The 20,258-nt window shown below is 33.8% G+C and overlaps 1 protein-coding gene across 4 annotated transcripts in view; it reads left to right on the top strand.

Annotated features, from left to right (window-relative positions):
- The window catches only part of Csmd3 (CUB and Sushi multiple domains 3), a 928,259-nt gene that overhangs the window by 327,558 nt on the left and 580,443 nt on the right, over nt 1–20,258 (top strand). The gene's annotated exons all lie outside the window — the stretch shown is intronic.

Below are 20,258 nucleotides of genomic sequence, written 5' to 3'. Positions count from 1 at the left end.
AGACAAACAACCTCTTAACAGATGTTTGATCAATATTATTTTCCCAAATAATAGCAGAGATTACTTTGACTGATAATTTGACTTTTATAATGGTAGATTGAATGTCATTGTAATAAAAATCCCAAGAATAATAATTTAGAGATGTTAGGTAAAATACACTCTAGAAAATCTTCAATAATTTCTATTTCCAAACCAGATGATTGGATTGGAAAATATGTGCCAACATTCTTTAAAGCCATATACAATTTACTAACATTTCAACCAAGACCCAGGATTGTCATTCTCTAAATGCAATTTTTAAAAATAAATATTGCAGAAAAAAATTTATGGAGTTTATTAAAAATAAAATTAAGATAAGGGAATTTTAATCATATCTAGTTAAACATGTGGCATTTAAATTTGCAAAAATGTTATATCCAGTTTCCAATATCTTTTTATTTTGTATGTTTGTTTGTTTTTATTTTTTGATACAAATTTTTACACTGTAGTCCATATTGGCCTTAAACAGAATGTAGAACAAACTTGTTTCAAACTTCTGTCCTCCTGTCTTAGCCTCCCGAGTGCTGAGTGTATAGAAAACATTTCCTGTGACATTTAGTGTAAACCTAAAGCCTCTCTCACATTTTTTTACATAAAAAATCATATTTTGTTATTTCTAAATTGGAGGATGATTTTAATGTAACTCATATTTACATCACATAGAAGTTACTTCTAGAAGATTGATATTGTAAAATATATTAATTTTATCCATAATTTCTCTTGAATATGAAATGTCATTACAATATTTTATTTTATCAAAATTGCATATTTTTATTTTCTTACTGGATTATTGTGGATACAGCTGTAAGAATTCATATTAGTTTCTCTGCAACTCAGGGATTCTAACAAGTAATCCATTCTAAACATCTAATAAATGAATTTTGTTAAATTCTAGATAAATAGTTCTAAATCTCTATTTTTATCACAATTTTGTCATTTTTTTAGTCCATAACACTGTCATGCATATGTACACAAATATTTTAGAAATAACTATTTTAACTTAAAGACATTGCTTTTAACACACAAATACTTTTTCAACTTTTATGGAGAATATATATATGTATATGTGTTTGTATATATATATATGTATATATATATATATATATATATATATATTTTTTTTTTTTTTTTCGGTTGTGGGGCTTAAACTCTGTGCCTGAGCACTTGACCCCGAGCTCTTCAGCTCAAGGCTAGTGCTCTACCATTGGAGCCACAGCACCACTTCCGGTTTTCTGAGTGGTTTATTGGAGGTAATAGTCTCACAGAGTTTCCTGCCTGGGCTGGCTCTAAATTGCGATCCTCAGATCTCAGCCTCCTGCTAGGATTACATTTGTGAACCACCATTACCTGGCTAAGAAAATATATATTTCTTTGAAATAAAACATTTTTGATTGATACAAAATTCTCTTCTAAGCTTCAGATGCAGTCCATGACATTTGAGAAGCCTGTTGTTTAATTGAAAAATATGTAATTTTGGTGGACACAATTGGAAAGCTTTTGATAAAAATGTGTGTAAATGGTTACTAAACCAGGATATTTAAGTTCATTTGGGATATAGAATTTATTATAAGGAAAGCAATAGCATTTGTGGTCAGAAGATGAAAATTGAATGATGTACTTATTTGCTGTCTGGGTTCTGTGAACGTTGTCTTCTCCCATGTAACATAATTACAAGAATTAATCATATCATTACTGTGCAAATTTAAAAGTATAGAGAGATTCGATGTTAACATCAGCTAAATAGTAAATAAAGATGTTTAAATGCTAAGGGAGATCAGAATTCATACGGGATGACTGAAAAAGTACATGTTCCAGCCATGAGGGACAAATACTGGAAACATTGAGACAATTAGAGTAGTTGAATATAGGAGACATGACAAAGTCCAAAAAGTTAAGGCTTTAACACATTCCATACTGTCACAAATGAGGATGCCCATCTTTTGCAAAGGAAACATATTTTTCCTTGGAACCAGTTTTAAAACTATGTTTTTCAAGTAAACCTAAAGAAGATATATTTGAAGTTAGAATGATAGTTCAGAACATCAAAGGAAAGCAGCAGATTTCTGGGTAGTTGATATCCTTATTTTTTGTTTTAACTCATATGTTTATCTATATTTTGTTTGTTTATGCATCAGCTTTCCTTTTTATCAATTAACACATACACCACTAATGAAAGGCAGGGAGTCATTGCCTAGCCGGTTGATATATGCTTTCAATCCCAGCACTTGAAGAAAGAGGATCACCAGCCTGAACCATGTAAAAGAGACCTAGTATCTGTCCAGGGAGAGGTGTGGGAGGGGGAAGGAGAGAGAAGAATACATGTCCCATCACACACATTCTGAAGCTCCTACTTGTAATTTGACGATTGCCAATATGAGCTATACTTGATTCCAAGGTTCAGATGGGAAATCTTCGAGAAAGAGAACAGAAGGGCTTTTGCCTCAGGCAATTCAGTTTACCTTTGAGCCCTGGGAATGTCGAAAATACTTATGGTAAATACTTATGGTAGAAATTTATTACGGCGTTTCAAAAAGTAATTAATATACATTTTATACAGGAATATATGTTTTATAGAGTGCTGTGTTGTGACTGTTAGCAAGCATCATCTCTGGAAAAAAAATCATCAGCAATGTGTTTGAATATTTATCTCAAAAACCCCTTTGCATGCATACCAACTGTATTATTTTCAGTTTATATTATAAACTAGCTACTTTTACTTACTAGTTTTAAGAGAATAAATATTCCACTGACTGTTTTAAAATAATTTATAACAAAACTTTGCACTTTAAAATTTTTATTTTAGTAGAATTTAGTATTTATTTCAGTAGTATTTTGTAGTATTACTAACTTCCTTTCGAACTTAATTATTTGCACCTGAAAATACATTCTTCTCTAAATTTTTATAGAGAAAAAACAAGAGACAATCAATTTATCTCTTACATTAGAAGGTGTAAGGTAGATAGGATTTGTCATTTAAATTAATATGTCTATATAAACACCTAAATATTGAATGTACTATCTTTAGTAGTTTTTACATAATCACTGTGATGCAAACAGGAACTATTAAGAACTCCCCAAGAAGCTGGGCATTGGTGGCTCATGCCTATAATCCTAGCTACTCAGGAGGCTGAGGATCGAGGTTCAAAGCCAGCCCAAGCAGTAAACTCCATGATACTCTTATCTCCAATAAACCATTCAGAATACTGGAAGTGGTGCTGTGGCTCAAATGGTAGAGTGCTTGCCTTGAGCTGAAGAGATGAGGGATAGTGTCCAGGCCCAGAGTTCAAGTCCCCCCAAACAAACAAACAAACAAACAAACAAACAACTCCCCAAGATCATTTCTTTGTGTCATCTTGTATTCTATGATTTGTTTGTTTGGAACTCCCATCTACTCTTTGGTTAAATTCTTTAAGCCATGTTTTCTACTATAAATTTACCTCATCTTTGTCATTGTCTCCCTACCACAAGGCCTTGGTTCTCTGAAATCCACTTGCAACTATCTGCCTCCTAACACTCATTCTTAAGAAAAATATGAATTACCAACTAGATGAAGACATCTGATTTGTATGCTTATTTCCATTCAACTGAATGTGGGTGTATCTTTAAAGGACTTCATATATTTTTTCTTTTAATTTAATTGTCAAGGTGATGTACAGAGGGGTTACATTGACATAAGTAAATGAGCACATTTCTTGTCGAACTTCTTACCCCCTCCCTCATTTTTCTCCCACTTTCCCTCCAGCATATTTTCCTATGAGAAAATGTTTTAAGATTTCAGAAAAAAAGTATCTAGCTAATAGAGTTTAAAATATTGATAGGTGTATAAGTGATCTTAGTGTTCCACATCCTGCATCCTCCACAATGTTTTTATAGAAAAGTGCAGTTTTCACTTCTCATCAGATGGTGGGCAGACTTTTGTTTCTTCAGGTACTGAGTTCTCAATAAGCTTGGTCTTTTATAAAACTATTAGATGACTCTTCTAAGCTAGCTTCTCAATCTAAAAATAGCACCTATTATATATATATATATATATATATATATATATATATATCTACAGGCTCACAAATATATATTTTTAAGTTTTACTGACATATTGTAAATCTGAGTAAAATAAAATTACCTAAGAAGTGAAGAAAGAAAGATTCTTCATCTCCAGCATCTACATGAATACCCCATATATATATATAATATATATATGTATATATAGTGATATATATAGTGATTAAATGTTGCATGTTTTGTATAAAACACACATTGTAAAATATTTGCATTGTATTATTTTACATAATCCTCAAAAATCTCATTAATTGAATTGTTCCCTCTAGTTTATCATGATGCAGAGACCCTAGGACATTATACAGATATGACCTGCACAAAGACACTCAGCCTACATGGCAAGTGAGAGCTGATAAAAACCGCGTGCTGTCTTACTAAGCTGGGTGGTTGATGTTTGCATCCAGAAAAGGACACATTCCCTCAGATGTCTTATTTGAGCAAAGCACAGCTCTGTCAAAAAGAATTAAGCAAGGTCGAATTATGCAATAGCAGTACTAGGTCTTAAGCTTTAGATGAGCTCTCTGAGTCTACGTCCAATACTAATGCTCTAACCTTAGTTAACCTTAAATTCCAAACTACTGGAAAAATATTTGTCTTTACAAAAACACTTTTTAAAAAGGTAGATATTAATATGGAAGTAAATAATTGAAAATTGTGGAATATTCTATTCTTGATTACATATATCCAGAGCAGAAAATGACAATTGCTAAATTAGTTATTATGTATGCTTTAGTTTGGGTAATTCTCTGGCAGGGAGCAATGCTTCTATAAATTGTTTGCTATTATTATTATCTTCAGTAGCCATAACAAGGTAGAATCATTGCTTTTACTGTTTGACTAAAAGTTGCTTGAAAGGCAATTTCAAGTACATTATTTGTAAAAGATACATTAATTGAAAAAAATTATTTATTTATTTGTCTGTTTGTTTCGGTCTTGAGGCTTCAAATCTGGGCCTGGGAGCTGTTCAGCTCAAGGCTAGTGCTCTACCACTTGATCCACAGTGAAACTTCTGGTTTTCTGCTCAGTTATTATACATAAGAGTCTCACGGACTTTCTTGTCCAGGCTGGCTTTGAACTGAGTTCCTCAGATCTCAGTCTCCTGAGCAGCTAGGATTACAGGCATGAGCCACTGGAGCCCGGCTGAAAATATATGGACTAATGCATAAAGACTGTATTGTGTCTTTATTATAGATTTCCATATAGTAGCAATTACAGAAAAAGTCCCTATCATTACGTACCTATTATTTAATAGATGAATATCTTACCACTCAACTATGTATAATCTGAATAGACGTTATGGATTGACACCATGTGTATATTTGTAAAACAAGGAGTAATAAAACTCATCATTATGTAGCTACTTTTCCTATTAGTTTAGGTAGTGCTAACATCCTGAGAAAGCCAAAAATAAATCTGTGCTTATCAAAGAGGTGAATGAAGTGTAAAAACTGTACTGGCCAGGGTAAAGATTTCTAATACCCAACGAATCTCTGCTGAAAACAAGTCAAATTAAATACTGCATCATTATGTAAAAAAATAAGCTTGTTGTATTAAATTATAAATTCTACCTACAATACAATGATTACTATTTCGGGCTTTTAAACCTATTGTACTAACATGATCCTGTATTTTCTGGTCATGTATCTTTCTGATTTCAAGAAGGATTTATTTTTGTACATTTTCAGTATCATGAAAAGACAAACTCCATCAATGTAGATGTGAAAGTGAAATAAGAGAGTGACAGATTGAGAGGGATTGAGAAACAGAGAAAGAGCAAGAGCCAGAGAGACAGAGAAGGAAAGAGAGAGGTAAAGAGAGAAGGAAATCTGGAGGGATGGGAGGAGAAAGAGAGAAAAGGAGGGGGAGAGAGACAAAAAGAGAGGGAGACAGAGACAGAGGAAATGGATTCACAAGCTTAATTTTTTTCACATATATTTTGTTTGTGTGTGTGGAAATTGGTAAATCTTGGTAAAGTTGGTGAATCCACTGAGAACCTCAATAAATCCCCTAAGATCTCAGTACTGTGAACTCTAACTTAAAATATACACCCTTAGTGACAGTGTCCTAAGCTGGTATCACGGTATATTTGCTCCACTATGAAATGTTTTCAGTAATCATTCTTTTGGAAAGTGGTATCTTTCTTTACCTTCTAATTAACTGCTGTTTTGTCTTATGTACAACACAAATAAAAAAAAAAAGAAAGCCTGGTGCCAGTAGCTTATATCCGAAATCCTAGCTACTCAGGAAATTGAGATCTGAGGATCACTGTTCAAGGCTGCCCAGGCAAGGAGAGACCATGAGACTCTTATTTCCAAAAAACGACAGAGAGGGAGAAGGAAGAGGAATATCGATAATAGGACACGTATACATTTATAAAGATTTAAGCTTTCTTGTAGCTATCCACAAAACAATAACTAAAAGTAATTGGCATATTTACAAATTACATTTAACCAATATATCACAAAATATTTAGTCATAAAACTCATGATTTATTTTACATCATATTTTCATATTGAATCTTGAAACTTTAAATGATATTTTATACTTATAGTACATCTTATTTGAAGGTTAGTTTTCCTTTGACAATAGTTGATATTTAATAGATTAGAAGGATCATTTATTTATAATTAAAATAGACTTCATCATTATTATTATCCACTATTACTTAGATATTGCCATAACTCTTGTGTTCTTCATAAAATAATCAAATAAATATATTTAAGGCTGTCTGAATAAGATGCTGCAGAAATTATATTCTGATATATTTCAGAAACACAAATCATACCATCCTTTAAGGTAAAACAGTAAAAATAAAGTATAACCCAATGGAAAAAAATGATGTCATCATTAACTGAAAACATTTGGCATCACATACTACTAAATTTAAGTTTAAAATGTTTAAAATAATTATGCTTATATTAGATTAAAATTGAGCTGCACTCTAAATGCTCAAAATCCATTAGTAAGTGGCTAATAGGTGACATTTTAGATTGTGTAGCTACCAAAGATAAGATGAAGATCCTCCCTGAGGCACTGAGACTGAAGGGGCTGGGAAGGTGGCTCCCTGGTAGAGCGCTTGCCTTGCATGCATGAGGCTCTGGGTTCGATTCCTCAGCAGCACATAAGCAGAAGAAAGCCGAAACTGGCGCTGTGGCTCAAGTGGTAGAGCACTTGCCTTGAGCTGAATAGCTGAGGGACCACGCCCAGGCCCAGAGTTCAGGCCCTGAGACTGACAAAAAAAAAAAAAAAAAAAAAAAAAAAGCAGTTCAGAATGCTTCTAATTTCAGAACTTAGAATTAACAAGTCATTTACAATTATCATTGCTCTCCCTACTCCATGCAAATTCAAAGACATATTTCAAATAAGAAAAGTGAAAAAAATTCTGGCTGCCTCATTTTTTAAATTTCCATTGTAAAGGTGATGAACAGAAGGGTTATAGTTACATATCAGATATTGAGTAATCTCTTTTGAACAATGCTGCCTCTTTCCTCATTTTCTCTCAGTTATTTTTCCATTCCTCCCTCATCCTAAATTGTATAGTCATTTCCAACATAGAGCCTAGTGAGTATCACTGCTGAATTGGTTCACCTTTGTCCCACCATTTCTGCGCTTCCCCTTCCCATCCCAAAATCAGATAAATTTACATACAAGACAAAAAATACTGGAATCAAACAAAGGTAAAAGCCAGCCACCGGCAACCCATGCCTACATCCTAGCTACTCAGGATGTTGAGATATGAGGATCACAGTTCAAAGCCAGCTCTGGCAGGAAAGTCCATGAGACTCTAATCTCCAATAAACCACTCAGAAAGCCAGAAGTGAAGCTGTGGCTCAAGTGGTACAGTGCTAGCTTAAAGCGGAAGAGCTGAGGGGCAGAGCTCAGGCCCAGAGTTCAAGCCTCACAACAGACAAAAACATTGATTAATTAATTAATTAAAAAATAAAAACATAAAAAAGTAAAAGAGGAAAATAGGAAGAAAAAACATAAAAAGTAAAGCATTTGACTGTGACTCCTCTTTTTAGTACTTGAAAAACACACACTATTTTGAAAATAATTTTTTCTTATCATTACATTAATGGTTAGGCTCACATTGTCAGATAAATGGTAAAAAAATATTGGGTTCTTTAAGAAACAAGAGTAGAAATTCTTATGTCTCTAACTCTGAGACTACTACAGAGAATTAGTTAATAGTAGTATTTGGTGTATTTCTTAGTTTTAGGCAGTCTATTGTGTTTATTTTTCATGTAAAGAAATGTGCTCTCTACTGTATATGAAAGGCTCAATAGTTAAATCTTTTAAAACATTTATTAATCATGACAACCAGGAAAAATTAGCAAATTTATGTTACTCTATGGTAAAGCTAACTGCATTCCAAAAGTGTTCTGCATAAAAAAAGCTGAACAGGATTCATTTACTGTAAGTTTTATCTTCGGTTAGACTAATTTGACCAGGAAGTTACCTTGGAACAAACACACCTCCTAGATGTAGGAATAAGGGCTCTGAATTGGAAAGATCATTCAATAGCACTGATGAGAGGGAAAGAAAGGAAATTCTTTTTTTTATGAATATCTTATTTGAAATAAAGGGCACAATGACTTCCATTTTTGCCACGATAGTCAATCACTCGTCTGCTTCTCTCCCACATCTCTTTGGGCTTTGAACATTTTTAGTTTACCTTTGTAAGTAGATCACCCTGCACTACTCTTTTCTCCCTGTGACACTTCTTCCTGTACAATTCATCATGTATTTTCATGCTACATTACTTTGCTTCTTTTGCTGTGCAACTAACTTAATAGCTCCACATATTGTACTCACGTATAATTAAATGATAAATAGGACTGCAGGACAAAGTCAGTCAAGGGAACACTTTGCTTCAGATCCTACATAGAATGTTGTTCCGTATTATGTTGTTAAGAGTGGTCATTGTTCTACTCTTAATTTAATGGAAAACTTTACTAAAATTTCTGCATGTGAGGAGCTTTTTAGTCAAAATGATGTAATCCAAGAAAATGACAAAACCAAGAAAATGACATAAATAAATCATGTTGGAATATTTTATTCCTATCATTTCATTGTTTTTGTGTGAGGAAGGCTAAAATATGTCAGAAAAATGTGCTATATCTATTGAGGCCAATGTCTTCTCAGAAGTGATAGAAATAAACTTATTAAGGCTATACTTAGGTGACATATATGTTTGGTTAGATTTGATTTATAGGTTTGGGGAATATGGGGTTTCTTGGGTGGCATAATTTGAAGATAATAACTTTACTAGGCTTTATATAATTCCACCGCAGAGTTTCTGGATCAAATCCTGGTTTGTCACCATTACAAAATTAGGTTCGTTTTCATTTTCTTTCTTTAACTCTTCCATGAAAAATTCATATTTGAATTTGTTCTTTTGTTCTCTATCATCAAAATAAATATTAGCTATTCTATTTTCTCAGAACTTGTTTTGTTTTCTTTTAAACCAATTAAATTTTACTATCAAAGATGTTTTAATTATTCTAATAGTGTATTTCTATCAGATAAATATATGTTATTCATAGTTTAAAAATATCAAAACCACACCCTTATCAAAAATCATGGAGAGGAAATATTTACGAGCTTGTTAAGGTATTATACATCTCCATCATTTTTACAGTGTGAAATAAAAGATCAATCTTTTGAAGAATAAAATATAAAAATAAAGTAATGTAAATGAGAAATGGTTAGCAACTTTAACACCAGTTAATTTTATATTAAGTTCCTAAAAAGCATGGGTTATTTTTCACTGTATCTCACATTTATTATGTTTTATTCTTAATTACTCAAGCATTTTTCATAAACTTGAAATCTATTAAATTATGGAGGCCAATTGTTATAAGCATCAAATGGGTAATTACATGTCCTTTAGTAATACAAGTAAAAGGGAATTTCTGTATCTTTTCCCTAGATATAGCACGATCCACATGAAGGAGGATGTGTAATTTCTAAGTTTTAACATAGTCAAATTAAAGCTTTCTTTTGACTTTCAACCCAACTCTTGAAATTCTGACCTTCATCTTTCATGTTAGCATAACAAAAGCAAAATAACTCTGATAGTTAAAGAAAAAAAGACTTTTTTTTTTTGGAGGTCTGGTCGTGGGGCCTGAACTCTGGGCCTGGGCGCTCTCCCTAAGCTCTTCAGCTCAAAGCTAGCGCTCTACCACTTATGCCACAGCACCACTTCCGGCTTTTTTCTTTTTGCTTATGTGGCGCTGAGGAATCGAACCCTGGGCCTCATGCATGCAAGGCAAGTGCTCTACCACTAAGCCACCTTCCCAGCCCCACAAAGACATTTTTTAATCCACATGAATATTTCAAATTTTCTCTTTTTTAAAAATTTAAGCTAATTATTTCATAAAAGCTACCTATCCTTTGGACACTATTTTCCCCCTCTTTCTCAGACACTAAGTATTTTCTTTCTGGATTCACAAGTGCCATCTTTGAGAATCACAGTTCATCATAAGGAAACAAAAAGAATAAATATAAAATAATTCAGATTTAGTTAGGTGGTAGTCTTTTAACATGTGATAAAGACTGAAGACTCAAATATTTCCTAACTTTACATCTTTATTTTAATTGTTAAGTAGTTATACAAACAAGTTGCCATTTAACATTTAAATCTTCTTTTCAAATTTTAGTTGTTCTAGGACTCTCATTGAACTCTATTTCAATGGTGAACAAATTTAAAAATTTTCAGCATTGAAATAGATATATTAAAATGGCAGATCTTAAACTGTTGTGTGCCAAATGCAATTTTGTCCATGAAATATAGACTTGTTTCCTAGATCAAATAGTTTTACAGGTGTAAGACTTTAGTATTCCAGTTACCTACCAACATAGATAATATATACTTCTATGGACAATGTAAGATAGACTTCTGTGGATAAGATACAGTTTCTCTTAATTATCTGTACCATGATCTTAAGAAAATTCCATAAGAGACCACATTGCATTCACTCTCATAATCTCACCTTGAGATACCCTTAATAATTCATATCAATTCATAGTCATTTATTCACAAATGCTTAAGAGGAATATTCTGGGGTTGTTCTAAATATTTTGCTAAGGACAGTATGGTTAATGAGAAAGGCAAAGTCAATACTTTTATGACTCTGACAATGTAGTGGAAGTAACAGTCAAATAAAAGTAATATAAATATGTGAGTGCATGTTTATATGTACATATGTAAGTGTATATATATATATATATATATATTACAGAGTATAAAACCTGCATTTGTACCAGTATGTGTAAATATAAGCATGAAAGAATTATAGGTGAAAATGCCTTCCATGATTAAACAAATGGAAAATAGTTAGCAGATAGAGAATTACAGGGGTATAGTCTCTAGACTAGCTAACCAGAAAATATATCTGACAAATTAATATGCAAATGATATTATTGGCATATCACTTGAGTTACAAGAAGAGTAGAGTTGGGTCAGTGTCTCGACACAAGACTACGGAGACTAAGACAGATACAATAAATGAAGGAAGCCTCATAACTTGAGAATATTAAGTATACACATGCTCTGAAAAGTACTGCTGACTTAAGATTGAACTGAAATGTTCCTTAGCTCATGACAAAGAAGTCAGGAAAGTATTTAAGCAGAGTCACTTTGATCTTTGAGGGTTTTTTTTTATATCTTGGTGGACAATATACCATGAACAGACAAGAATAAAAGCTGGACAAATGCTGTGTAGCACAATTCTGGGGAGACAAAAATGATTGATTATACAATTAGGGTGAGGAAATCAACATGAAGAAAAAAGGATTCATTATAAATCTGAAGAAATTGACCATTGAATGATGTAAAGAATAGATTATAAACAATTCTGAAATTTTTGAATAACTTAGTATTTAAAAAAGTACTAAGTACGGAAAAGGGCAAAATACAATACCTTGTATAAAGATTATTACTTTGTGATCTAGTGGAAATGATCAAATGGGTATGAAACCATGAAAATTGTTATCTATGTTTTAATGTTGTCATGATTTCTATTTGAAAATCAGCTCACTTGTTAGTTACTCTTGCCTAGCTCTCACCCTAATTCCTGATGGTACAACGTACAAAGAATAGCTATGTACTTCAACTCAAGACCTCAGAGTTCACGCTACTTGTCTCCATGTACTTTGGCATACTGTCAAACATGATGGTGGCTTGAGGCATGAAGACATGTTTCCCTATCTCACGATGGACATGAAGAGCAGAGATGGAGACAAGTGTCTAGGATTTACATACCCACAAAGACTGGCTGGCTTCCCTCAGGCAGATCTGACCTTTAAAGATTCCAGAGCCTCCCAAAACAGTGCTACCATTTGGGTACCAATTCCCCAACACAGGAACCCTCCCTACAAGGGTTATAGTCACGATGTCTATCTCCCTGGACCACTTTTAATTGATAAGACATTTCATGATTAATAGAAGACAACACTGTTCAGTTCTTATTTAACTTACTAATATAATTTGATCTAGTTGATCTCTTCTCTTAATTAATGTACATTTTTGTATTTTTAAAATAAAAACAACAACCAAAACAAATTTCCTGCTACCCCATGTTACGATAAGAATCTTTAAAATTATACTCGTAGCAAGTTTTAAGCATACTTTAACCATAGTCACTTGTTGTATAATAGACCTCTTGTATTTTTCTTACTATATAACTGAAACTTTATATCTTTTGAAGACTACTAAACCCTACCTTATTCCAGCTACAATGTTCATTCACCATTAAAGATAAAGTAAAAGAAAATAGGCAAATTTATCCTTCAAAATCATAGGAGTTCATGAGACAATAGTTACAATTTATTTAAAAAGTCATTACTGGCAGTGATAATAATAAAGCTGAATTCTGGTGGGATTAGTAAAGCATTTGTCCCCTCTTTGTTGCTCTATTAGGAACAGGAAATTGAAACATCAGAGAGGATTACCTATCACTATCTACTTCGATTATAAGAACAGGGAAAACTTGACCAGTATCTCTGAGTCTTCAGTCTCATAATTTAGAAAATGAGAAAGAGGAGCTATCAAATATGTTGTACATTTAGAGGAAAAGCAAGATAGGCAGGGCAAGGAAAGAAGGAAAGTTGACCAAATCATATAAATCACTTTGAAAGAAGTTTTCTTGAGTGAGATGGAACCACTGGGGAGTAAAGAAATAAGAAAGAGCCTTACATATATTAAATGTATATATATATATATATATATATATATATATATATCATTTTGGTTGTTTCATCATCAGTAAAATGGTACCCAAGAGGCTTTACAGATGAGATTGGAATGACCCAAACAGTAGATGGTGGCCACAGAAATGTGAGTTCTGGCAATAGATGTAGCAAGAAGTTGATCCTGTCATGGTTATGTTGAAATTACAAGTCAAACTTGCTAATATGATCTGTGAGGAAAAGTGAGACATGAGGGATTATTTTAAAGATTGTTTTTGAATAATTTTGGGAAAATATCCTTTGGTGATATGATACCAAGACAAATTATCAAAAGTTCCATTATGGAGTAGTCACACTGGATATGCACACTAGAAATCTAAATGGATTCTTCCAAGCACTCCTATGTATGAGCTCATGTCAGAAGCTCTGCTTGATTGTCATCAGCATATGTAGTCATAGCATGTACATAAAATGACCCCAGAGATGTGAGTGGAAGCCTCAATGCTGCTCAGGAATGTGAGAGGGAAATTGCAAAGAATGTAGATCAGCACTGTGGCTCAAGTGGTAGGGCACTAGCCTTGAGCTGAAGAGCTGAGGAACAGCACCCAGGCCAAGAGTTCATGCCCCACAACTGCGTGTAATAAGTAGTTATTTCACAATTATACATATTTTCTGTCATACATGATAAGCATGTGCAATAATTTTAAAACAAAACAAAAATCTCTTCCTCATCATAGATTTAATGAAATTATTTCCCGAGCCTCATAAAATGAATGGGAAATTTAAATGCCTTGTCTTTCAGAGACACATTTCTATTATTTTGACATGCCATTCTAGCTAGGAACAGATAAGAAGAAAACACAACATAAACAACTGAAAATAATTATATTTAGTCAAAATTTAAGAAAAAAATACACTTAATAAGTCATGTCATCTAAATATAAAAATAATCCTGGAAATTGTCAGAGTGTGAAATTTTTATTGAATTTTATTGTGAAAATGATGTACAGAAAGCTTATAATTACATAGGTAAGGTAATGTGAACATTTCTTTCAAACAGTGTTACCCCCTCCCTTGTTTTCTCCATATTTCCCTCTTCCCTGATTCCCTGCCCCCAAGTTGTAAGGTTAATTTCTAATTAAGTGTTTAGTGAGTCTCATTCACCCTTTGTCCCACCATTTCTGTGATTTCCTTTCCCTTCCTACACTTATATTCAAGATGAAAAGTATGGAAATTAGAAACAGTAAATACCAGGGAACAAACCAGTGGAGAAGATAATGAAAGTCAAACAGTGCCTGCATGCACACACACACACACACACACACAAAACACTCGTGTGTGTGTGTGTGTGTGTGTGTGTGTATAAACATCATTTTATAGTCATATGTACACACCTATTGTGCTATTGTAAATCTGTACTTCACTTAATATGATTTTTCCAAGTCTTTCCAGTTCCTTATGAATGGGGAAACGTCATTCTTTCTGATGGAGGCAGGGAATTCCACTGAGTATATATAACACATATTCTTGATCCATTCATATACTGAATGGCATCTGATTTGATTCCATATCTTAGCTATGGTGAATAATACTGCAATAAACATAGTTGTGCTGGTAGCTTCAGTGTGGCCTTCTTTGTGAACATTTGGGTAAATGCCCAGGATTGGGATTGCTGGGTCATGTTCAAGTTCTATGTTTAGTCTTCTGAGGAACCTCCATATTGTTTGTCATAATGGTTGAACAAGTTTACATTCCTGTCAACAGTGTAGTTAGTAGTTCCCTTTTGCCATGTCAGCCAGCATCTGTTATTGTTAGTTTTCTTGATAATGGCCCTTCTAACTGGGATGAGGTGGAATCTCAATGTAGTTTTGATTTGTATTGCTTTTATGACCAGAGATGTTGAACCTTTCTTCATGTCTTTATTGTTCATTTCTAGTTCCTCTTTTTAGTTCTCTAGCCCAGGTGGTTGTTTCTTTGAGTATTTCTTATTGGGAGGTTTACTTTTCTGAGTTCTAAGTATATTGTTGATATGAGGCCCTTGTCTGTTGTATAGTTAGTGAACATATTCTCTTAATATGTGATTTTTAAAATTTTTCTTGTCAGTTATGGGGCCTGAACTCTGGGCTTTGGTGCTGTTCCTCAGCTCTTCAGCTCAAGGATAGCACTCTACTACTTAAACCATAGCTACACTTCTGGCTTTTTATGCTTATGTGGTGCTGAGGAATTGAACCCAGGGCCTCATGCATGTGAGACAAGTACTCTACCACTGAGCCACATTCCTAACCCAATCTGGGTTTTCTATTATTATTATTATTATATTTTTGTTGTTGTTGTTGGTTGTGGGCATGAACTCTTGGCCTGGGTGCTGTTCCTCAGCTCTTCAGCTCAAGGCTAGTGCTCTACCACTTGAGCCACAGTGCCACTTCCAGTTTTTTCTGTTTATGTGGTCCTGAGGAATAGAACCCAGGGCCTCATGCATGCAAGGCAAGTATTCTATCCTGAGCCACCTTTCCAGGCCCTGTGGGTTTTCTACTGATCTTGGTAGCTATGTCTTTCACCGGGCAGAAGCTCAGCAGTTTTAGGCTAGCCCATTCCAAATTTAACAATTTAGACCTTTCAAAAGCTAAATTCCTGTAGCTTAAGAATTTACTAATGTAAATTTGAAACCAAATATTCATCATAACCCTAAGACTTAAAATATAAAACTTATCAAAGGGTAAATTCCTTCAAATACATTTTTAACAGCAGAATTATGAGTTCTAGGTGTCCAAAGAGCAACGAACACCTGCTTTTGCTTGTTACCTTTGAAGTTACCATTTACAGATGATTTTGGAATTCCTTTCACATTATCTGCAACAAAACTGAGTTCACTGCCATTTTCAATGGTTTTTTTTTTACATACCTCTCCAGCCATGCACATATTTTTCTTTTGACCTCAATTGCTTCCTTCCATAACTACCTTCCCTATTCAAATATAACCTGCATCATACTTTTCCTTATACAGAAATTTAGTTATGATATTTCTCTTTACTCATCTGCCCTTGATTATAGTCCTCTGTGTATATCTAGTACTTCCTGTAAAGTAAAATTCTATGCTTGATTAACCTTTATAAGTTTTAGACTGCAAACAATTCCTTAAAATTCCTAAGTCTAGAAGACATCATCTTAGGTGTTTTTTTCCTGGAAGTGTAATGCTGGCTATACTTTATGAGATGTGAGACTCTTACAGATAAAGGAATTCATATCACTAGTATTATACATTTATATTATTTTTACTTGGTAGAGTAAAAAATGTTGTTTTGATGTAAGATATTGTGTTGCTTGTTTATATATTATAATTTCTAAGTAACTATGTCTTGAGTGCTTCAGAGCTACACTGGCCTACATTAAAATTTGAAGCTGGAAGATGGAATATGGGAATTAAAGATGTTGATATGGTGTAGCATAAACAAACACAAACACAAACACAAAACAAAACATTTATTGCATTTGGATAAATAGTTATATTATTTCCAGAACTTGGACTCTCAATTTCATTAGTGATAATACAGATATTCCAATTTCAAGTTATTTTTTATTACTGTAGTAATTATGTCACATCATACTTTTGAAAACATCTTTCTCTGGATCTTGTTGTATTGTTAGCATTTAGAAACTGATGTACGTAAAGTTCATTTTTTTACATAACGACTTGTAGATCTCATTGTTGCAATGGGTCCACCTGTATCCCTATTTAAACGATTTGTTTTTCCCCTTCCCCTCCACAAATTATACCGACATCAAATACACTGAAAGAAGGGGTTATATTGTGAGGGAAGGACATACAAAGTAACAAAGAAATACTCTTATAAATGTGTTAGAAAAAAATCGCATGAAAGAAAAAAAACATTTGAATACATATCTTAGGGTTCATTTCCCGAACATCACCTTATCTGAACTTTTCTGCTTGACTCAGACATATAATAGATATTGCAAATAAGGGAAACCATAGGACCTATGTTTCTTTGGGCCTGGTTTACTTCATTTAATATAATTTTTTCCAAGCCCTTCCATTTTCTAACAAATGGGGCAATGTCATTCTTTCTGATGGAGGCATAGAATTCCATTGTGTATATATACCACATTTTCTTGATCCATTCATCTACTGAGGGCATCTGGGTTGTTTCCATATCTTAGCTATGTGTAAATAATATTGTAAATAACATAGTTGTGCTTGTAGCTTTAGTATGGTCTTATTTGTGATCATTTGGGTAAATGCCCAAAAGTGAGATTGCTGGGTCATAGGGGAGCTCTATGTGGAGTCTTTTGAGGAACATCCATACTACTTTCCAAAGTGGTTGAACAAGCTTAAACTCCCACCAACAATGTAATAAGGTTCCCTTCTGTGTCCACATCCCCTCCAGCATCTATTGGTTTTAGAGATCTTGATTTTAGCCATTCTTTTTTTTTATTTTTATTTTTTTTTATTGTGAAAATACTGTACAGAGGGGTTACAATTACATGGGCAAGATAACGAGTACATTTCTTATCAAGCATTGTAGCCTCCTCCTTTGTTTCCCCTTCCCATCCCTTCCCATCCTCCCCCAGCCCCTCACCCAATTATCCCCCCCCCCACCAAAGTTGTTAAGTTCGTTTTCGACATAACAACTTGTACATCTCATTGTTGCAATGGGTCCACCTTTGAGGTGGTATCTCAATGTCGTTTTGATTTCCTTTTCTTTTGTGGCTAGGGAGGTTGAGCATTTCTTCATGTGTCTATTGGCTATCCTTCTTTCCTCTTCAGAGAAATTTCTCTTTAAGTCTTTAGCCCACTTATTTCTTCATGTGTCTATTGGCTATCCTTTCCTCTTCAGAGAAGTTTCTCTTTAAGTCTTTAGCCCACTGATTTATTGGGCAGTTGTTTCTTTGAAGATTTGTTGTTGGGGGATTTAATATTTTGAGTTCCAGGTATATTTTAGATATGAGAACCTTGTCCGTTGTATGGCTAGTGAAGATCTTCTCCCAATCCGTGGGCTTTCTATTGATCTTGCTAGCTATGTCCTTTGCCATGCAGAAGCTCTGCAACTTTATGCAATCCCATTTGTCCAACCTTTCTTTGATTTGTTGTGTTCCTGGGTCTCTATTAAGAAAATTTCGGCCTGTGCCAAGGATTGGTGGGGGAGGGAGAGGAATGGGTTGTGGGGCAGGAAGAGGATGGGAAGGGATGGGAAGGGAAACAAAGGAGGAGGCTACAATGCTTGATAAGAAATGTACTCATTATCTTGCCCATGTAATTGTAACCCCTCTGTACAGTATTTTCACAATAAAATAAAAATAAAAAATATTTTTTATAATGAACAATGGTAAGAAAACAAATTAGAAACTTGTGTTCCTTATAATAAAATTTTCCTTAGGATACTTTCATAAAAAAAGAAACTGATGTAAATAATTTCCTTTATGATTATTTCTCATATAAATTAACCATGTATACCCTCTTTTGTCATTATAAAATATTTAATCTTCTTACTGGAGGAAGAATAATAAAGTGTATTGGTTTGTCTTCTTTCATGTTTTCTTTGCTTTTTACATCTAATTATATTTACAAAGTCTTGTTTCTTCTGAAAGTGGACTTGTTCTTTGAGTTGGTAATGTTTAATTGAAATGTAGGACATGGCGTCAAATACTGAGTGCTGTTTCCTTTCAAATATTCCTTGGTGTGTATATCGAGCAATTAAATATGACCTAATTCACTTCATGCTAGTTGTCTTCACTTTGTGATCATAGATTTATTTTTTAAAATGTCTCCTTTAGCTAGTTGCTAGTGATTCATATCAGCAATCCTAGATACTAAGGAGATAGAAATCTTGGATCAATGTTTTATACCACGATGGGCAAAAATCTGCAAGATTTTTTTTCAGTAAGCCCAAGTAAACAAAGCCAAAATAAAGGTAAAATATAAAAAGTCAAAACTGGAGGAATGGCTCAAGTGATAGAGAACTAACCAAGAGGGGAAAAGCCAATCAAAATAACGAGGCCCTGGATTTAAGCTCCAACATTCTCATATATCAATACAAACATACAAACATATTTGCTATTTTCACCTGTAACCTTTAAAACTTAAGTTTTCTTCACAGCAGGTCTGTAACAAAACCCTCTTAATTCTTTAAGACATATTCACTACACAATAGCATGGTAATCTTTCTTAAAATTAGTCAGGGTAATTACAAACTCTCATTGTAGATTACCAGCCCACTGGAGATAAAACTTCATTGATACCAGTGATGATTTAATACTAAAGGTTTAATTCCTACATCTACCAAACAAATCCCAGATCTTCCTCTCTTGGCATATGTCTCACAAATTTCAAGATCTTTTCGGAATTTTCCACTAGCCTTCATAGAACTTCCTCCCCTCCCCTCCTGCTCCTCCTTCCCCTCCTCCTCATTCCCTTCCTTCCTCCTCTTTTCCTTCCTCCTCCTTCGCCTCCTTCTTCTCTTCCTCTTTCCCTTCCTCTTCCCCTCCCCTCTTCTCTTTTCTTCTTTTTCTACTTTTTTTTTTGTTGTTGTTGTTGGTCCTGGCGATGTCCCTCAGCTCTTCAGCTCAAGTTGAGCACTCTACCACTTCAGCCACAGCTGGTTTTCTGGTAGTTTATTAGAGGTAAGAGTCTCACAGACTTTCTTGCCTGGGCTGGCTTTCAACCACAATCCTAGGATTTCAGCTTCCTGAGTATCTAGGATTACAGGTGTGAGCCACCAGTACCTGGTGCTCCTCCTCTTTTTTTTAGGTCATAAAATATTCTATATTCATTAATTAAATTCTAGTCAGCATTTATTATTTCACCTTTAAATTTCCTTCAATTTATTCTAGATTGTTAAATTACTAGGTTGTTAAAATTTTGGTTTGTTGTATCATACACCTAAATTCCTTCTAAAAAATGTAATTTGCTCAGTTGTGTTTCAACCTAATAGTGCATTAAACTTCCAAAAGAACTT

This window comes from Dipodomys merriami, unplaced genomic scaffold (genome assembly GCF_024711535.1).
Source record: "Dipodomys merriami isolate MVZ:Mamm:240054 unplaced genomic scaffold, mDipMer1.0.p SCAF_4, whole genome shotgun sequence".
Classification (NCBI taxonomy): domain Eukaryota; kingdom Metazoa; phylum Chordata; class Mammalia; order Rodentia; family Heteromyidae; genus Dipodomys; species Dipodomys merriami.
The sequence above is the reverse complement of the archived record's forward strand: the minus strand, read 5'-3'. Positions and strand labels throughout refer to the sequence as shown.